Source organism: Oenanthe melanoleuca, chromosome Z (assembly GCF_029582105.1).
Source record: "Oenanthe melanoleuca isolate GR-GAL-2019-014 chromosome Z, OMel1.0, whole genome shotgun sequence".
Taxonomy (NCBI): Eukaryota; Metazoa; Chordata; class Aves; order Passeriformes; family Muscicapidae; genus Oenanthe; species Oenanthe melanoleuca.
Genome location: NC_079362.1, coordinates 20015737 through 20033712, shown reverse-complemented (window position 1 = coordinate 20033712; position 17976 = coordinate 20015737).

The following is a 17976-nucleotide window of genomic DNA, read 5'->3' as shown; positions in this document are numbered from 1 at the left end:
AAATAAAGATTTCTTATGCAAGGCTTGCATTTCTCCACACACAGGTTCTAATTTTTCCTTTTGTATATAAAAAGTCTTATATCAGAGAAGAATAGACACCTTGTACCACTTTATGACATCCTGGTAAAAAGAAGGAGGGGAAAAATTGTTAATTTCAATATTTCTTATATGTGGATCTGCAACTAAGAATTTCTTCAAACTTAATTAATATAAGTATACTTTTGTTTTCATTTAAATACTGTAAAATATTTGTTGCTAAAAATTCAAACATAACCACAGAGTTAGTCTTAGCTGAATAATTACTTGGCTTGACCCTCACTGCTTGTTTTCCTCCTTCTAGCTTCCAAAAGTTGTCAGTGAGCTTGCTTTTTTCACTTCTCTGGAAAATAACCAGCAGCACTAAAAAACTTTTCTTGCTAATTTTCAATAATTCTACAATTTAGAAAAGTTGGGGTTTGGATTTTCTTTTTTTTTTTTTTTTTAATAAGGCACACACATAACTACATATAACTTCAGTGTACATATTTGCCTAAATTGAGTGTTGTATTGGTGTTTATTTTAGGAATTTCACTGCTGGCATGTGCATGCATGTCTGTATGTGTAATGCAGTCTATGATCTGTTCCCAGAAGTTAGCTGAAGTCTTCCCTTTCTCTCTTCAATAATAAATGAGCAGAGCTTCAACAGCAGCCAGGGACTGCCTGATGAGAGTGCCAAATAACTGAGCTATCATCTGCAAAGTCAGGTGTCAGTTCTCAGGCAGGAAGGCGATTGACTCCTCTGACATGTTTAAATGTATTCCAGCTCCCAGGGACCAGCATATGGTGTCTCAGTCACCTCTGCCAGAAGCAGTGCCTCTGCACAGACCCCACTGTGGTGTGCCAGTCTCCTTGGCTTCCAAAAGAACCATCCTTAAGAGAGATTCCTCTCTTCCAGCTCCTCTCAGTTCAAGGGTTTGGGGCAGGAAAGCCCTTCCATTCATGGTGCTTCAGTCAAAGAAACAGAGGACAGAAGACATCTTGATCTTTCACTTATTGCTTTGAGATCTCAGTTAATTATTCTAGGCTATTAATTTCTGAAGGCTTAGAAAACTATAATAGCCTTTTAGGGAATCTGGCTTCAGAGTTCTCCCTGCAGAGGGTTGTCCACACCATAGTCTTTCCCCAAGTCATCCACTGTAATGCTGCAGTTCTTGTCCAGATTTACATCCTCTTGTAGGCAGTATCTAATGCATCCCTGTGCTTTCCCTTCTGCTAGGTACTGCTCAAAATAGTGCAAATGCCTCTGTTATTGAACTGCACCATGTTAGGAGGACCTTTTTTTAGGAAGGATCAATAGTACAAAATACTGATATGAAAAGCCCTTGAGCACAAACTTCAGTTGATTAGGGCTACTAGTACAAAGAGCAGTGGGTAACTTCTATTTCCCTTGCTTTATTTTTTTGCTTGCTTTATTTTTTTGCTAAAACAGAACTGAATATCTACAGTGAATAAGAAGAATTTGGAATAAAAAGTATCTGAGTTTCACATTTCAAATACTTTCACAAAAAAACCAAAACATGGTACCTGTAAGTATTTTGCAATACTCTTTTCTGGTTTTATTTTCATTCAATAGATCTCAGTACTTGCACTGTATCTATGCAAAACTCTGTGAGTCACTATTTTTGAGTTGTGTGCTCAGGACATATGAACTACACCTCTGAGTAAGTCCTCTTGGTCTGTAATTAGCAGCAAAATAGTGGTTGTGTCCAGTTGTGTCCACTGCTAGGCAAAGACAATGAGGAATGCTGAATTCCACAAACACTTCCCCCATATTTTATACCTACCTTTTTTTGAGGGATAAGACTTTTTTAAATAAATTACTGCATGCTCATCATTAGATAGATTCAACAAAGTGTTATCAAACTGCATGAAGTGTGAAGAAACAAACTAGCTCATGAATATATGTTTGATAGCTTTTAGTACTTCCTATAACTGTACATACAATTCTCATCCATCTAAACAATCTAGTAATTTTTTAAGTGGTGCAATTTTTTTGTCCTTAACGTGCTAATCATAGATATTTTTCTGCTATTCACAAAGTACTCATCCTAGATAGTGCAAAATATTGCAGAGCATGTGGGAAAAGCCTGGCTCTGCAGGGAGATGTTTTAGAATATGGGAAAATGGGAATAAAAAAGTTCTTTATCAGATTTGACAGGACTCCATTTAACAGCTCAGTTTATGAATTATATGTGAGTTAGAGAGCATACTGTGCTTTCTAATTCATTGTACTAGCACTCCATGGTACAAATGGTACCATGGTACCAATACAAGGATTGGTAAACTTCTGACAGACACCCCATTTTTCTGTGAAGAGCACAGATTTAAATCTTCCCAAGCACACTCACATCAGTAAATTCACTGTAAGGGTGACTTGAATGTCCTTGATAGATGCTGAAGCAGTGCAGATGTAGATGGAAACACCTCCAGGACCAGTTCCTGCAGAGGGAGGGTGATGCAAACCACAGCTGCTGATTATACACCCACACAAACATCTCCAGCTGTAGCTTGTGTTCCTGTGCAACAAAAAAGGATATTGTGAGCACTGTCTTCTATGAAATCCTCTGAACAAATGGTTGGACGGCAAGAACACCTCTCCTGTGAAAAAGAGACCCAAGAGAGTTGTGGCTGCTCAGCCTGAAGATGAGAAGAGCTCAGGGAGACCTCACAGCAAGATTTTGGTTCCAAAAGAAACCAACAAGAAAGCTAGAGAGGGACTTCTGACCAGAGCATATAGTGACAGGACAATGACTAATGGTTTTAAACTGAAATAGGGCAGGTTGACCTAGGATATAAAGAAAAAATGGTGGTTTTTTGGATTACATTTCCCAGAGAAAAATGTGAGTGTCCCTTCCCTAGAAGTGTTTAGGTCAGGTTGATCGGGGCATTTTTCAACCTTGTCAGGTCCATGATGTCATGGAAGACAGTGTTGGACTTACAAGGTCTTTTTAGGTTCCTTCCAGCCCAACAGTTCTATGATTTTGTGATCTACTAACTGACCACTTGCTACTCATTCACTCTTATTTTTCTCTTGAGGGCATTGCTGCTTAGCTGCTTTTTCAGCACCTGGGGACAACCAACTGTTCTGTGACATTCCTTTTTCCAATTCTATGGTCTAGAAGTGTTCCAGGTGTCATCACCCGGAAATGGAAAATGGAAAAACAGGAGAGCATCAGTTTTGACTGCACTGAGAGTGTGAGAAGAGAGGAAGTTTGTCCAGAGGTTTCTCAGGCAGAGACTGTGAGACTGTCTGAGACACCTTCCAGAGCTTTTGTGGCTCTAAGGGTAAAAGCATCTTGGGGCTCTCCACGTTGTCACAGAAATTATCTACCAGGGGCAACATAATGGGAATATCTCAATTTAAATGCTTCAAGGATAGCTGACAAAACCACATCTCATGTGAGGAGTTTTCTGGCATCCATTATCTCCTGTCACCTCAAGACAAGCTGTGAGACCCGCGGTGGATATTTTGTAATCAAATGAGAGAGTATAAATTATCAAGTACCATTAGACCATGCTACCACTCTATGGATATTGCAGTAATACAAAATCTTTGGAAAGTTTTGCATTACTATGCCACCCACTGGAAAACAGATCTAGAAAACCAAAGTAAAATTTAGAAAGGAAATTAATGCGCTGGATGACATAATTTTCATCAGTTGGCACTTAATGTGAAAAATGCATTATTTAACTGATGATCTGCAAAGACAGTAGCTAAAAATTCATTTTCATTATTTTTTACTAGTACAGTTTTTTTCCCCCTCAATTACAATTTGAAACATAGTATTGCAATCATTTAGCACTTCCAAAGCTTTCAAGCATCCCTTTAATGCAGGAGGCACAAATGGAAAACAGAAGTGTGTCTAATAGAAAAGCATTCGAACAGATCAGGTCTAGTCTCTGTTTATGAAATATTAAAAAATAAACAAGCGTCCTGTGGTTGCAGGGAAATAAAATCTGACCATTTTAACTTATTGCTTTAGCTGCAGCTCTAATGATATTTTTAACAGCTAAAGAATTCACTGTGAGCTGGTTAGCTTCAATATAAATTATATATTTGAACTAAGTTAGGACAGCACTTAAAGTGGTGTTGTCTTAGCAGAATAATGTCAGGTCATAAGCAGTCCCTGGAAATACTGAGAGAAGTACTTAGTGTTACAGGCTCTCTTCAGAGTTTTCAGTAATGGAAATCACAGTGGTAAACAGTCCTTTTGGCACTTAAATCTCCACATCTTCCTGATAAGGATGAGTTCATTGTGAGAGTTTTTGTACCACTTCAGTGCCTTCCATTTTATTTATGGAGAAAATTTTGTACTGACTGTGTCTGAGAGTTGAGGGGCTTTGCTAGAGGGTCCATGAATAATCTCTATGCCTGTTATACACCTGGTTGACAAGAGAAGGTCTAGAGGGCAGAAGGACAACAGCACATCCTTCCTTAGAAACAAGTCTTAATCAATATTTATCCAGATGTTCCTGGGAATGCGCTTGCTCTTGCTGTGATTTTACACTGGAATTGATATACTCCATTCCGAGCAGCTAATCTTACATATACTGGACTGAGTTCAGAATTAGACATCATTTTTCTGTCTCTGTTGTGTACTGTAGTGTCTATGTTTATGAACCACATCTGCTATTTAGAAAACCTATCTGAACAGATGGACAAGATCACTTAATAACTAAAGGTTTGCTCAGATTTTTCTAGTCCAACTGCTTTGGGAAAATATGTAAAAAAATCCCCCATTGTAAAATATTACTCCTGAAGTTCCAGACCCAACAGTTTGGGGTGACTCTGCTTTAGTTTATGTACTGTTTATCTATCTCTCTTCTAACTCTTCATGTGCATCAGATAAAATATCTGTATAACATTTTTACACTACCTTTATTATGGGAGGGCAGGTTGGGTAGAATTTTACTGCATTTATTTCTTCTATGAGTCATTCTCGTATTGTCCAAGATATCAAAGAGCAAGATTGCTATGAAAGATTATGTTTTTATTATGCTTCTCTGTCTTAAACTTTACTTCGGTTGTTTAAATAAAACCCACGTCTCAGGTTCCTGTCATTGTCTTCTAGAATATTCTTATTACCTATCTAATAAATTCAAGGCACTTCCATTGCATACAGCTGTTCTTCAGTTAATGCCAACAACTAGTCACTTGTTCTGAGTAAAGGATTTGGTCTCCATTATTATATTTTACTTTTTTCATATGACTATAAGGTTTCAATAATAATATTTTATTTTTCAGTAAGTGCATTTGCCCTTTTTATTTAACCTAAATATAGTTCAAGAAATTTAAATGTATGCAGCTTTCACTCACATAAAGGGCTTTATATCTGAGTTACAAAAAATTGGAGGAAAACTGCCAGTAAATTAAAAGAAATTCTCCTTCATCTGGCATTTAAACTTTCTCCTACAGCATTTTAAGACATTAATTTGCTTAGGGTTTTACAAGGAGAAGAAATATGAAGATTTATGTTTGCATATCATGCAAATTTGAAAGAAATACAATTCAATCAGTCTCCTTAAGCAGCAATTAACTACTAATTTCAAATCCCTTCACAGCAGTATTACATTACTTGATTGAGATACCTGCTTATCAGAAGGTTAAAAAATATTAAAAAATTCTTTTCCTGTCCCTATTTTTCTGTTCGTCTGACATTTCAAGTGAGAAGGAAATTTTACCTAGAAAATTCATTGGTTAAGCTCTCTTCACCAAGCAGAAATGTCTAACCCTAGTTTGCAATCAAAATGTGAAATATCCCTTGCAGTTACAATGTTCACAGCTTGGCTGCTGGTTGCCAGACTGTCCAAAATGGGGATTTCACACATATCAATGGGAAATTTAAAAGCAATTTATTCTGATATATACTTCCAAACTTATGAAAAACTGAGATTTTTAGAATTTTTGACCTAGGAATTTTAAGGTGGTGAGAGATTGTTGAGCAAAAATACAGCACACAGTACTACTGCAGCAAAATGCACAAGTTTGAAAGCTCCACCTCATACACATCAAGTGCTTGGCTCCTATGAGTTCCCTGATGAATTTTATAAGCTGTACATATCATTTACTGAATAAATTGCTGGTGGATTTTTCTACCAGTTCAATTGCTCAGTGAAGATTTGCCAAAGACAGGGACCTCTACCAAGTTGTAAGATATCCATGTATGGTGATTCTGGTCCAGTAGCCTACCTTGCACTTCCCTTCCACTTCATTCAGACCTGTTTCTGGAGACTTAAATTCTGAAATTCAAAGGTATGGAAATGGGAGATACTGCTCCTGATAAGATGCTGTTAATGATAAAGCTGAAAGGTTTAACTCAGATCCTTGACTACCAGTAAAAAAATTGAGCTTGCCCTCAACAAACATTTACAAAACCCTAGATATTTTCAGTGAAGTTTCTCTCAAATTGCCTGGTGCTTACTGAAGTCATGTCTGTTGCTGTCTTAACATTCATTAGCAGCATCTTTCACTGTGTTCACATTCTCAAACATCCCCAGTTCTCCACACCAAAAGCTTATAAACACTTTACAAAAATATCCAGCACTTGAGTCAGCATTTGGTGCTTAGCTTAGCCAATTTTGACAGTTTAATAAATGGCTTGCATTAAGCTGTGGCAACTGGACACGCAGTGCTCCCCACAGTCTGGAAGCAGCCCAAACCATTCAGTGCATAACTAATCCTTGTAAGTAGACACACATAAAGACCTGGTGGAAAAAGACTGGTATTCCATACAGGCATATCTTTGGAAAACACATGGGAGCCTGAACACGTGTGTTGCAGAGTTGAGAGCTACACTCAGCTGAAGTTGAGAGTAATTGAAGAATTGAAGAACTGTGATACCTGGAAGGAGAATGTGCTCCTGGGTTCCCTAGCCCTTCTGCTTTCAGAGGCCCAGGGAAGGACGTGTATAAATTTCCCCCAGCCTGCCAACTCATCCATTGGCAGTCTATTTGCCTTGAAATAGGATGGGTGTGGGATCCTGCAGAGAGAGAGTCACTCTGTCTGTACATTGACCAAGACAATGAACTTAACTCACCTCAGTTAAAGGCTGGATATCAGAGGGCATCTACAAAGATCTCAGTATTACAAACACTTTTAGCTAAATATGTGGAGCAATCTATACTCAATGCATTAAGTATTCTTGCTAGGGTAAGTCCATCCTGGTTTGGTGTGACAGGAAGACTTTGACATCATATTTTTCTGAGAAATAGGTGAAAGACCAATAAAGATCTGGTCTGGATGCTTCATGTGTTTCTTCAAGGGAATTACCCCTTTGGCAGGAAGGTTTTCCTCTGTGGCAGTGCCAAACCATAAGCACCACACACACTTATACCTGTTGACACACAGCTGCCAAAAACTACAAAATCTAAGACAAAAAGGTGCAGAGAAGATAGCAACTGTAGGTGCTGCTGACTGCACAACGACAGGTTGTATTGCAGCTGGCAGATGGAAAAGTCATTAAGGCCCCTTTGAGTGCCATTAAATCCAGTGTGTAACTTGAGAGGGCAGCCTGCCATCGCTCCAAGCGCAGACGGTCGATCCACTGGCAGGACAGCCCAGCAGGAACTTGGCTGGGCTGCAGGCAGGGCACAGCAGAGTTCAAGGCATACATCAGGGGCTTTCTCCAAGAAGCTGTCAGCTGGGGGATGATGGATAGCCGTGGATGGTAGGGATGCCAAAACAGGACAAGGAGAATGAGAACTGGTCTGAATTTCACATTCCACATCCTGGGCAACATTGATGAGATGGGAAGTGCGTCTGCAAATAAAACCTCGGTCCAGAGAAGGTTTGAATATATGATTTACTAGCATCAAATAATCCTAGTAAATGCCCTAATAATAATAGTAAAGTAAATTGGCTTATTTGAAGGAAAGAGCCTTGGTTAAACAATGGATAGGTGCTTCTAAAGCAAGTGTACATGTCTCACAAAAGTGGATAGTCTGACATCAAAACTATGATGCAGTGGTAAAATACAATATTTCCACTGAGTAATATATTTCCACACTAGCAATAATCTAGGAGAAATGGTAGACTTGGCTTTGCTTTTCTTCAGGGGCAAAAAAAGGTGGATTTTTTTGAGAATGCATTTTTTACTTTGGAAATTTATTTTGTTTTCTACAAGTGTTGAAAGGTGACCAAACTGTAAAATACTTGTGAAATCAGTAGCATCCCTTTTTCCTTACAGTTTTCCCTTTCCGTGTGTAACTGTTACACAATTTTGGTTCAGTAATGGAGCAAACCAGAAGAGATTTGGGGAGTTGTGAATTAAAAATTAAAAATAAGTTAATTTGCAATCCTTTACACAAGGATTTTGATGGGGAGAATTACGGCTATGCAGTAAAACTAAGATATATATATAATGTTTCTTTCTAAATAAGTCTAACTCAAATTCAGAATTCTAAGCATCCAAGATTAATTTTGTGAGTCTAATGCAGAGATTTTCATCCCTTTTGGTGCATAGTTGATGTATCATTTAACAAACATAATAATTCCATATAAGAAAGTTAAGAATAGCTATAGTAAATCTGGGTTTTCAGAAACTGACACCTGAGAGAGTTGTAGAAAACACTTGTCCAGTTTTCATTTTTGCTTTACTCCCTACCTTTATGAATAAGTAAACTGATCCTACAAGCTACTCTTTTAAGTTATTAATCCTGTAAAAGCATAACTAATTATTATGCACATGAGATAAGCAAATATTACTGGTGACTATTAAGCAACTTAGAAGGTCTATAGGTGTGAAAAAACAGATTTTTCAAGATGTGATATTGAACATTAGATATTATTTTCTGGACTCAATGCCCTGTCTTTTCTTCTTTTGGTTAGTAAATGCTTAGTTATTTATTATAGAAAAACCTTTAAGTGCAAGGGGTAGGAGGAAAGGTATTCTTATGCGAGTCAAAAATGTAGAAATGGGGCTATTGCCCACCAGGGTCTCACCAAAAGGAGTTTTCCTTTGTCTCCTGGCAGGTGTCAGAAATACTCTAGCTGTGCTGGGGAACCATAGGATGCCTCATCAGCTTAAAACAGTCTGGATGCAGAGATATTTTTCTCCTCCTATGTTACACTGAATCCTGAGTATATGTAATAAATTTTGCTTTCTAAATCTCTTTCTGTAGAACCACAAACTTGTTACTGCTGTGGTTAACTAAATCATTGATTAGTTATAAACATAAGGCTTACCAGCCTTCTTTCTTTGATGGAAGAACTTGTATGAAAGGTACAAGACCAATTTATCTCTCTATCAGATGGAATTTTCACACTTATCCTGTTCTTTAAAGCTTCTGCCTAGGCTATTGCAGTCTGAGGAGGGGGACCTGGTGCCCCTCAGATGCCTCAGGAATGTGCACAGAGGGTGGTTTATGCTGGCAGGTCTCAGAGATGGGGCTTGCAGGGGTCCTGAAGCCACACTCCACTGTCAGTTTCTGAGGCCACACAATTGCTCAGACACTAATAACAACCTCCAACTAATTTTAAAAATGTTCACCCAGCTCTAGCAACCATCCTCCTCAGTCAGGAGATGGAAGTAGTCCTTTGCCTTGGGTGAGAGTGAATAATCACAAAATAATTCCACCACCTGGAGAACTGATGATCTCTTTATATGCAAATATTGAGGAGTTTGCATTGAGATGACAACATTAAGTAATTTTCTTTAGCCACTAAGCAGCCCTACAGTATACACATATGAATGTGGTATACTCTGGAACTGAGATCTATTATCCATTTCTTTTAAAAATTGGCATAAAACAGGCCAAAGAAATAATGGTGTTCTTGACAAGTGATCTTTAGATACATTTTCTGAGGCTGTTCTTTTTCCAGCAACCTTTTCACATTTGATTAACATTCTTCCTGTTTTCTGGTTCAGAACATTACTTCTTTGGTCTGTGTTGGATCTAGAACTGAAAGCGACAAAGCTCCACAATCTTTGTGATCCTAGGAAAACTGACTCTATTATTTCTGTATCTTGGGTTTATCTTGTATGTTGTCAAAGCACAAAAAAGATACGTAATTTTTGCATATGATGCAAGAAAAAAAGAAAAGCAAAAAGAAACTAAAGCTTTTTAAGCTAAGCTTGCTTTTCAGCCAAACACTTTTCAGATGTTCCGAACACAGCAGGTCAAATATTCTAGGATTGTGTTCAGATCTCTCTGAGAGCACAAGAGTTCATTCAAAATACCCCGCAGAAGGAAAAAAAAGAAAAATTCATTTAGTAGGGATCACAGAATTTCCCCAGTTAAAAGCTATATATTAATAACTGACAGAAAACATTGGATCTGTTTTAGTGAAGTAGCTGACACTTTCCCCCACTGGAGACATTAACAATACTACTCCAAATATCCATGGATTGGGCTGATGTAATCTTTCAGTTTCCCGGAAATGTCTTGGGCACAGGGGATTGTGTACATGTATTATTTAGCAGACAAAATGCTGTATGGCCACAAAAAGCTTCTTGCAAGCACTAGGATGAGATCTCACATGCTTCTGAGATGCAGTCTAAATAGGAAGGTGGTGTCTAGGAATGTGTGGGGTTTCTATAAGTAATGTCCTAACCTACCCCTTTTAATTAAATCAAAGTACTCTAAGCACTTTGCAACCCTACTGCAGTAATAGTAGAGCTATAGCCTCCAAACACACAGAGAAACCTTGTGGGCTTTTTTTTTTTTTTTTTTTTTTCCCAAATTTAAAGGCATTTTGTTTTGTTTTTTAAAAGGAGATGTATTATGGCTTGGGACAAAAGTGTGAAGAATATGAGGCAATTTTGGGTGTCACAATACAAGAAATACATTAAACTATTAATGAGTGTCCAAAGGAGAGAAATTAGGATGGTGAAGAAACTTGAGTTGCAGCTGATGTCTCTTGGTCATTTCAGCTCTGAATTACAATTGGATTATCCAGCTTTGCATTAAAGTTTTCCACTCCTAGCAGCAATTACCATTAATCACTAAGATTTAAAAAACAAAAATAACAAAAATAAAACCTAAACAATGCAAACAAAAATCCATTGGAAACACCAGCAACAGTTTTGCTGTGAGATCATGACATTAAATTGGCTTTTTTGCTTAAAAACTCAGAGGAATAACTTCCCGTATTCTGTCACTCCTTGGCATAGGTTATTACTGGTTTTATCATTCTCTGCTTTTGTTTTTAACAAGCTCTCATTTCCTGCCTCACCAGGTTTGATACAGAACTTACTATTGCTCCTTAAACTTCAATGGGTGCTGAAAAATGCTCAGATTGACACTGCTTGCATTTTTTTAAAGAGTTATCTGTCTCTTTTGTAATTCAGATGTTCTCCCAATTTTTTTAGTGGTGCCTGAACCATGTATAAAAGATAAGACACCCATAGTAAAGATAATGTGTCCATGGAAAATTTGGCAAGAGTTCTGCTGTAAGTGTTTGAACTCTGGAGGAATCAGTTTGGCAATAATCAATATATGTGCAAGAACATTTCCATAGAACACCAGAATGAGTATAATCTTCAGTTGTTGAGCAAATCCAAAGACCCCAGAAAGATGGAGGGGAGGACTGTATAACAACATCTATAGAAATGAGGAAGGCTGGAAGAAAAAGAGTCCTTTCAGAGAGTATAAGCATAGAGAAAGGATGTTTACATATTTCAAAATTACTTTTCTGGGATTTTAGCATCCTGTTAAAAACAGTTATTTATGCTTATTTGTCAATCTGAGGGTGCATTGCTCTAGGCTGTCTCTGTGTTTCTCAGATATCCACTAAGGAAATATCAGGCTGGATCAATCTAGGGTACAAAATCCCCTGTTAACTAGTTTGTTCTTGCTGTTTGCTGTAATGGAAAACAAGCAATACTCTGCATTGTGAGGAATGAATGGCTGTCTTTGCAGGTGTTGTTAAGGCTGTCTTTAATGCCCACACACAATCCCATGGAAACATTGAGACTGGATCCCAGCTACTCTGGCTCTGTTATAAGTTGGATAGTGAAGATACGGGTTGCAGTTGAATAGATTCTCTATTTCAAGAGTGGTGCTATAGCAAGACACTTGCAGACCTTTGCCTATAGATTTCCCTCCCATCAGATTTCTCTCTGCCTTAAATTCACCCATGAATCTCAAATATTTTTTTAATCATATTATGGTGTATGTCAAACTAAAAAGCCTGCTAGGTAGAAGGAAAAGAAATGGGATGTTTATGCTAAAACCCAAATAAAGAAACATACACACCCTTTGTTCTTGAGAGAAGGAGCAGTACTTAAAGGGAGAAAAAAACCTTATTCTGCTTCTGTCTTTTCTCAACAAGATAACTTGTAAGGCCATATGAAACTGGTGGACAACTTTTCCTTATTTGAAATGAGCTGCCACAGTCTATTACCTAGAGGTGTCTGCTCCCCAGTGCTGGACAGCAGATTGGGGCAGTGCTGTCTGTGAGGGGATGCAGATCCTGAACCCAGCTCAGGCCTCCTTCTCCAAGTCTCTGACAGGCATCCTGCTCACCTGGCAGCCTGCAAGTCCTGGGACTGCAAACTGCAATAACTCCTCCATGACTTTTCCTTCCTGGAATGCCCAGCTGAGCACACAGGTGTAGTACCACTGGTTGTCTGCTGGCCACTCAGCCACAAACCACTGAGATTAAGAATCCTGGTTAATATTTATATGAAAATACATTATTAAGGTATCAGATTCCTAGGAACCTGCAATGCTGCTATAAACATCTTTGCATGTGCAATTCAGTTTGGTGTAATGAGAGCATTTTAGAGAATTGATGCATTTTAGAAAAACATATTTTCTCCTTGGGTACTTTGAACTCTGATTACTTAAAAAATTACTAGGAATTATATCACCTTCTTCATTATACCTGAGATATTTGAAAGGTGTTCTCTTTCTTTACTGTTTCCCATTTTTCAGTTTTGATAAATTATGGCAATCTGCGTTTGAGGACTTCATATTTCTTCACTATAAGCTGTGTAAATCCAGAGAGAAGAGCTAGCAATTTTATGGTGGGTTATTCTGCAGTCAGCAATAGAGAGAGAGAGCAGAGAAAGGTGCAGAATTGGCTGTTAAGTACAGCTGAATTGTTAAAGTTACCACCCAGGCTGTGATGTTAGAAATCAATACTTGACATGGCAACTTCAAATCCTGTAGATAAAGACAAAATTATTATGGTATCCAGTGAAAACACAAAGGAGTCTCTTGAACAACCTCTAGTGCCTGAGTGTGGATGAATGTGCAATGATAAATTTGAAAATTTAGGGCAGGAAAAGGAGTGTAAAATGGTGAGATCCATAAGAAGAGTAAATCCATAGGTTTTCACAATTCACCTTTTTGCAGCCTGGTAACTTTCTCATCTATGAGCAAAGAGCTCTTGTTTCTGCTTAACAAAAGTGATGTGGTGCAACTTTGTGTTTAGGACAGTATGTTCTTGCCTTGTTGTACAAAAACCCCCCAACAAAAACCAAAAACAAATCCAACCCTTGACTCAGTGGGCTTGCTTGCCTCTCCAGGGGCAGTTTGTCTCCCTGATTTCTCTCTCCCTCTTTGCTTTTTTTCTTCAAATTTTAGTGGAAGATTATTGCTATTCAGAGATTTCAGACATGGGAAGCTTGTCAGAACTTTGTCAAAGAGGGAAAAATTAGTGAAGAAAAAATGAATTCTTGCATAGAATCTGCCTAACTCAGAGGTTTTTAGTGATTGTCCAGTGATTCTGTGGGCACATATTGACAGCTTCTAAGGCCATATGAAATCTAGTGGACAATTTTTCTTATTTGAAACAAATGAGAAGAGAAGAGAAGAGAAGAGAAGAGAAGAGAAGAGAAGAGAAGAGAAGAGAAGAGAAGAGAAGAGAAGAGAAGAGAAGAGAAGAGAAGAGAAGAGAAGAGAAGAGAAGAGAAGAGAAGAGAAGAGAAGAGAAGAGAAGAGAAGAGTCCATATGCCATATAAATATCTTACCAATAAAAATGTCTATAAGGAGCTAAAAATTTTTAGAGGCAAAAAGCACGCAGGCCACAGGCAAAACAAAAAAACCCCAAAAACGTTTAAAAGACCTGGTCCTTCATACTTTCTCTTCAAGAGATGACAATTGCTGTTATTTTGCAGAAATGACTTTTCCATCCTAAGACATTAATTTTCACCACAAGGCTGACTTTCTTGTATCACAGCTCTCCATTTTGGACAGGATGTTTTAGAAAGTTCTTACATGAAGATTCTAGCAAGAAACTGAAGTAACCCAGTGATTCTTCCTCCATGATATGACTGGGAGGTGTCACCCAGTTTTCCTTTGAAATTTTCCATTGACTAGAGATTGCTGTTGGGAAGGCAGGATGCAAAGACCTTGTGCCATTGGGTTAAGGATCTTCTGTCTCACTTCTCCAAAATCAGGTTTTAGAGGCATCCACACCCCAAAGATGCAGCTTCCAAACAGCCTATTGTATAGACAGAGCTACAGTAAGAACTCAAGCCTTCTCAATGGTTCTAGAGGCATAAAATCATAAACAGCTAGGAATTTATTTTCAAGTTTCAAAGGAGAATAATGAGCATGTTCACTTGTGTAGGTTCTTCTTCTGATGCAGTATCATTGCTGACAGGGGCAGAATTGAATACTTCAAAACTTATTTTGTTTTGTTCAGTATTTTTGGCTCAGTAGCAACTATTACTTCTCAGCAATAATTTTTAAAGTTCCTAACAAACGAAGTTTCAGATCTAATTCTGGAGAAGATGTTTTTGCCAGAATCTTTGCTTGGATTAGCAAAAGGAACCCAGTCAATCTGATCTAAGATTGCTGGCAAGACAATCACAAGATTGCCAAAAAATTGCATACTGGCCTTACTTTCTCCCCTAAAGAGAGACACCTTTTTGTCCTGTTGCTCTTTGCCTTTCTGATATCAAGTGATGGGAAAGTATCTCCAGCAGTATCCTGCTACAGCCAGTTCAGCTGTATGCCTGTGTTTAGTGAGGTTCACTAAAGAGTGAGAGAGTTTTTTCCTTTAAAAAGAAAAGATGTTGTCCTAGAGAGAGGCATTTGCTGTTGATAAAACCAGAGTGATTAATTAACACATACAGCTGCCTCCAAGGCTGACAGACATCCTCTTGACAGTGTTGAGCATCTGGATCTACCAGAAATGAATATTTCATAGCACAACTTGGCTCTTCCTGACAAACATGGGAAAGGTGCTGGTGGCAGTATTGCCATAGGCCAGCTTCTGTCAGCAGTGGGGTTTGTAGTGTGTAAATGGTGTCTTTGACACTCCACTCTTTGACTAAGGGGTATTGGGGCTGTGCTTTTCCAATCCCCTCTTACATCTTAACGTTATTTTTAGATCTTCTGTGATGTCAGCAAATTTCTCCTTGGAAGAGACTAACGTGGTATTGGTAGTAATGACCTATGTGGTAAAGTTCCAAAGATAGATTGATCATTTTGTTTTCTGGCAAGGAATTTTAGGTTAAGGGAGGTTGTGGGTGACTAAAGACAGTCAAAAGGATAACTGGTTTATTAAGCCTAAAAAAGAGAAGGTGTCTACCAGCCAACAATATATCATTGTATAAGCACTATTACATCTGATGTCTGTATCTATATTTATTGGTATATTTTCTGTATTATTTATGCACATGTTGTTCTTACACTATATAACTTATTCAGCTATATCACTGTATTTTTAAGACCAGCTCCTTATTTTTTTTTCTGAATGAACAATTAGGATTTGATTTAAGTGTATGCATAGACAACTAATCAAGCACTAAACCACCTTAAATGAATACCTGGACTTCTGAACAGGAAATGTAATCTCTAACTTGGAGATATCCATCTTCTGAAGTCTGCTATTCCTGTGGATACTATATGTTATCAGACTACTGCAGACCAGCTATCTTTTGCTCAGGATAGAGCAGAGCAATTACTCACTTCAAGTTTTTGGTATCAGAACAGTCCAGGAAGCCATCACAAATCTCAGCAAAAATTAGTGATGTTTAAATCTCATGGATGGCATGTTGGATCTGAACCAACAATGCAGAAACAAAAGCCATTATGCAGTCACTTTCTGATCTGCAGATGCATAAATCAACCATTTCTCCTTACCAGGGCAATCCCCACGGCTTGCTGTAAAACTGTTTTTCCCAAGATGTTCCATTAACTGAAAATCTTGATCTAACACACTCCATTTGAAAAAAAATAGGTCACAACACTCCTGGCTTGATTCATGGTACATCTATTGCTTTCCAGAAAAACAAAACACAGAGTCAGGTTTATGTGTTTATTACACAAAACCTGGAGACTCACTGGTTGTCAGACACACCTCTCCCATTGTGCTATCAATAAACAAAAAAACAACAAATTTAGCAGAAAATTTAAACACTGCTAATCCCTCAAAGATGGGACAAAACTCATCATTATGTAAAGATCAACTCTTGTCTAAAGGAAATAATATACATAATTCTCTTCTTCTCCTATATTTTGCAACTTAGTTTATTATGTCAATATTTTACTAACATTCAAGGTAGGTTTTCTAGGTTGAGGCCACAAAAAATAAACAGAAGTTGCAAGAATTTATTTTATACAAGTGGATGCATTCCTGAAAGAATAACAAATTTTTCTGAAAAAGTGTCCTTTAATGCTTATTTGCAGTAAGTACCTACTAAGGCCCTTGGAAGGGAAAAAATATGGAAGTCTTCATTCTGTATAGCAAGTACAGATGGGGCAGCATATAGTTTTTCAAGTAAAACCAAATTTATTTCATACTCTAAAGTACACTGAGAGGCTAATTGTCTCTAGCTATTCTGAATAGTTCTAAGGAGAGATGTAAAAAAGTGTTGGTTATTGTGCTTTATAAAATTCAGAGGATAATGTAAAATAAACGTCCTCACATTCTCACTCATTAATATCTACTTCATAAACATCTAAAGTGGTTTTCTGGGAAAAAATGAACAGATACACTTGAGATCTTTTTGAGGGTGTCTGGGTTTTGGTGCCATTGCTGCTTCAGTCTCTTAAAGTGGAAGGTGAGCTCAGTGCTGGCTTCTGCAGTGGCCCAGATAAAGGAAGAAAGAATTGCTCCCTTTCCCCTTTCCCAGTGCCCTTGAATGACTATGTTCATAATATAATAGTGTTCATATATTTTTAAAAAATGAATAAAAATATAAGAACTCAAAACATATAAAAGATCCTCTTTTTTTTTCCTCTTTTTTTCTTTCAGAGTATTATCATGAGAAGAGGAAGTTTTTTGACTTGTTCCAGCACAGTGTCTGTGAGAAAGTCGTGCTTTCAGGTCAACACCAGCTATTTCAGGAAAAAATGCTGCAATATCAGACCAGGGCTTCCATCAGTGAAGTCACACAGGTCATTGCAGAGGAAAGCTCTCATTAATGGTGCAGGAGTTGGTCTCAGAACTCACCAGGGTTTGCACAGGACTTGAAAAAGCAAAAGTGCCAGTATTACATTTTTTTAAATGGTATAAATTTTTCTAAGTGAAATGTTAGACACATGTATTCTCCTACCCCCTGAGGGCTATTAGGCAGAATATAATTGATTTCTTTGACAACAGAATCACACAAACTATAGCAAGAGCTGTAGTAATGATGGATGGCAAGATAAGTTATGAGGGAAATGTAAATTACAAAATACTCATTAAATGTTGAGAAGCAGCTGAAATGTTTTTCACCTTCAGAAAATAGTTACGAATGGAGTAATGACTGCAAAGGAAAGTGTAAATTTGGAATTGTTCTCAGGAAAGAGTAATTCTGGAACTGCTACTAAGAAGGACCAACTGGACCCTGAAATAGTCCCTGAAAAAAAAGTGACAGAAGCCTTAAATGTGTAAATATAACTTGCAGAACATTGAAGAATATGGCAGTGGTGATGGGATGGACTGAACAGGTGGTCCATATTAATTTCCCACATAAGATTTTTCTGTGGCTCCATGAACACATTCAAGAAATCTACAGTATATAAAAATCTTCTGTGCACTCCAATAAACACAT